Genomic DNA, 4,379 nt, shown 5'->3' on the forward strand with positions numbered 1-4,379 from the left:
GCCATAACTCGACATTTCGAGCTTAGCACAAGCTCCAGGGAAGGGGAGCGTCACACCAATTGCACCCACAAACATCACGTACACAACCCATGTGGGCAAATATTTTTAAACTTTTGCCAAAATTCCACGAAGTTGGAGACCCTATATTCCACATAGAGGTCTTAACCAAACCTATCACGCATTTAAAATTTTTGATCGTGCAACAAAAGTCCATCTCCTTAGAGACTCAGCCTTGAAGGAAAGGGAGTGTAATGGTTCCAATCCTTGGACCCTTGGCACAAAGGCATTTTCAAAGTAGTGAGAGAGGCCTTCATTCTTGGATATACACCTTATGGGCCCAAATGGAGGCCCATCATCCAATTGTTCTAATTGGAACAAAAACCAGAGGAAACCTTACGCGACTACATTGCACACATCAAGTACCTTGATTCGTGTTGTGAAGAGAGGGAAAAATTGTGTGACACTCACTTAATGGACCATTTCCTCTTGGGATTGCACAATCCAAGGCTTCATGACCACATGTTAGTCAAGGACCTCTCCACCTTTGATCAAGCCTGCAAATGGGCGATCTTTCTTAATGACAACATGCAAGAAAGCTATTCCACACAATTGGCCACTGCACCAATGCCAACCCAATGCTCATTTGCACCATTACCTTCCTATCCTCCCAGGCATCAAGACTTACTGGTGGCACCACCCCCAACTAACTACTCACACATAGCACCACCGTGACTTCCAGTGTCCATATTTCCATTCCAACCCTTTGCCTCTCCAGAAAAACCCCATTACTCATGGAAAGATTCAAACCAGATCCATTGCTAAAACCTTGGAGCCCATGTGCTCCACCAATTCTACACACTATAGGTGCACCTGCATAGGGCAACCACCTCTTGAGTGTTTCCTCTGTTGCAGATCCCATAGAGTGGCCAAATGCCCTCAAAGAAAAAGCTTGCTAGCGACACCACAATGTCATGCTATGGGATTGACCATTACTTCAAGGATTGCCCTTTGTAATCAGTTTCTCACTCCACAGTTGAAGGCATGCCATCCCTCAATGTGTTGAGTGTACAACATGGAAAGATATCCACTGTCCTATTGAATGTCATCACGTGGTTGCAGGCCAAGCTAAAGAAGGCCACATCCCAAAAGAAACAACACTCTAAGCACATTGTCCAAGGTGATGATCGGGTTAGCATCCACACTGGCTCAACAAAGACCACATCCTCCTGCTCCAGGAGTGATGCTCATGCCAAAATGCCACTCCCCCATGTAGCCCCCCCAAAAAACTCACTAAACGGAAAAAATGGTTGGCTGTATATCCCAATGCCATCCTCAAGAAGCAACGTCTTCAAGATGCCCAAGCACTGGTAGAGCACTACCAGGCTCATCAACTTGAGCCACCACCTATTTTTGTGACCTTTGACCAATACCTGAGTGTGCACCGCCCCCCATACCTACTCAATGTCCGGGTCAAGAACTTGAACTTCTGCACCAGATAAGGCAAGATCTGTTCACCAACATGACGTTGACAAATGAAGATCTTGCCCCACATATGCCTCCTAATCCTCCAATGCCTATTCTACAAGTGGCCAAGCCCAAATCCCAACGTTCACATCAAACAACTCGATGCAAACAATGACACAGAACCCAACAAAGACTCACGAGGTGCCCACACAAAATTTGTTGAGGTCTTTTACCCTCTTACAGCACCCAATCTTGACCTCCATCCCCGTCAAATAAGGAACACATTGAACTTCCATATACCATTGTTGGTCCACCACCTTATGATGATTAAGGCACCCTGCACCTGCGAAAGCTCCTCATCATCAATGTGACCTTGCCGGCCTATCAACCTTCCTTTCTTCCCAAATCCAAATGCCCATTGAAACCTTGTTAAAAGTAATCCAAATTTATGGAATGACCTTCGAGATTGGATGGAACAAAAACTGTAGGCTTCTATGGAGGTAGGAGCTAACTCAGATTCCTCAGATGAATATGAGCCCCATTATCCTGAACTACTCCATCACCACAACCCATAACCCAAAGGCATACCACCAATTTGAGTAAATGCACTGGGCCACTACTTTGAAGGTGATGACACAAACGCAGCCCTGCCCATTTCCTATAATGGACATATGGTCAAAGGCATCCTAGATGGAGGTGCTGGCGTAAGCATCCTCACCAAAACATGCTTGGAAAATTGGGGCCAACCCCTCCTTGATCCTACCACATTGGTGATAATGCTTGCGGCGGCGGACGAGAAATCTGCATGACCCCTGGGCCTAGCGCATGACCTCAAGGTAAAAGTCTGTGACATGACCTTCAACCTCACATTTGTAGTCATGGACTTTCGTAATGTTGCCTATGATAGCATCATGGGCAGACCCTTTGCGATGACAAACACAATTGATCCATGATTGGGACACACATCACGTCTACCTCCACAAAGGGACTCAAACGCTCAAAGTAAATTTATATACCTGGCACTCACATCTCATGGCCAAAGGTCCCTTTGCCAAAGACTCTGTAATGACCACGACACTCAAAAGGTCAATTCACCTAGCCCTTTCAACCTAGAGAGCCTTGTACCTCGACGCTCCACCCCGCCCCTCAACTTCATCTCATCAATCCCAAGGGTAGTGCTACAAATGGCAGAGCTTATCCAACCACTCAAAGATACACTCAAAGGTAAGCTCACAAATCTCACCAAATGGGCCACTTAGTACAAAACCCTCTTTAGTGGTGCTGACCAGTAAGTACATGAATGTCCTCACCCACATGAGGACCCATTTAAAAAAACTCTCTAGGTGATTAGGACCACAGGCACACCTTTTGCCCTCACCCATGCACAACACCTGCAATTCTCACAAGGCTCTATCCTATGTGCACACACCATACAAAGCCTCATCATTGATAGCCATCCAGGTACATCTTTGGATGGGGGAACCATGGTGGGCACAAGCCTAGTCAATGGTACGACCCATCGTCTAGATTTTCTTAATGACCCCCGCTTCTCCTAAATAACTATGCTTCATTCCTAATCCATCCAACCTCTAACTTCTTCTTATGTTCAACATCTCTGGATCCTCGCCATTGACTACCACTCCTATATCAACACAGGATCCCAGTTCCATGAGCTCCAATGACAAAAGAAGACAACCCACAAAAAGACAAAGAGAGAACACCGCAATCCGATACCTCAACATCCATGGGAGCCAAGTTACCCATTACGGTGTCTTGATAAAGATGCTAGAACATCGCCATCAAAATACAGAATCTCGGAGCGCAAGCAGTCTCCATGCGAGTTGCTTCCTTGTCCCTCCAGAATTCCCCCCTTGCCACTTGCTTACTAACATCAATGTTTTACTAACCCCTCCTTAATATTACAACCTACTACTTGGATACTGGTCATTAAGTATTCCATGTGCTAGTCTACTAATTCCTGTACTCTAACTCCTCTAAGGAGGATGTCCCGCCCGCAAAGGCGACAAAAAAGAAAAAACACCAAAAACAAAATCAAGAGTACTACTGGGCACAAACAAGAAAGAAAATTTATAAGCACCCATAAGACTAGCTGGATACTTAATCGCCAGTACTCCACTAACTTCTTTCCATTTTGCTAACTCCCCAGCCCCTCTCATTTTTGGAGAGACAGGAGAACCAACCCAGTGCAACACTTCCTAGGGTGCCTCGCCAATCTCTTACCGATCACGAGGACGCAATTGAGTTTAGGAAGGGGATTATGCTAACCACATATTGGTTAACACATTCCTACGACAACTATGTCCGCACAGTTACGTAATGAGTTCATGTACTACATTGTAAATCTCCTCATTTGATGAGGAAAACACCTTAAAGATGCTCCCAAGTATTGAGCTTTAAAGGACAGACAAGAGGATCTTACTCAATTGGCCAAACCATAGACAAAAGCCTTGTAAATATGTTTTGGGTGCCTCAGGTCCCTTACTCCTAGGCACCCTAATGGGAAAAGGCTTGGAATCATAAAAGCCAATTTCTCTTGTTTGCAACTCATTCTCCCATTTGTGCAATAGAAGTGTCCAGTGTTATCTCCCCCTCTCTCTTACAACTCTAATCTTGCATGTGTGGTGTGCCTAGGGTTAGGGTTTTGAAGTGATTAGTGCTAATCACTTGTTCTCTTATGCTTCCCTCTTGCTTGAGTTATTTGGCTTTCTACCGTCTCGTGATCATCTTCCGTGGAGATCCCACTCGATCTTCGCCAAGAGAGGTTGTACCACCCGTTGGATTAGAGTAACCACCCCGGTGTGTGACAACAAGTGCAGGAGGAGGGCAGTGATGGTGACGAGCGGCTACGATGGAGCTCTTGAGCATAGCTCGAGCTCGACGGATTGGCAATGTCC

Source organism: Cibotium barometz, chromosome 55 (assembly GCF_041138505.1).
Source record: "Cibotium barometz isolate CiBa-2024 chromosome 55, ASM4113850v1, whole genome shotgun sequence".
Taxonomy (NCBI): Eukaryota; Viridiplantae; Streptophyta; class Polypodiopsida; order Cyatheales; family Cibotiaceae; genus Cibotium; species Cibotium barometz.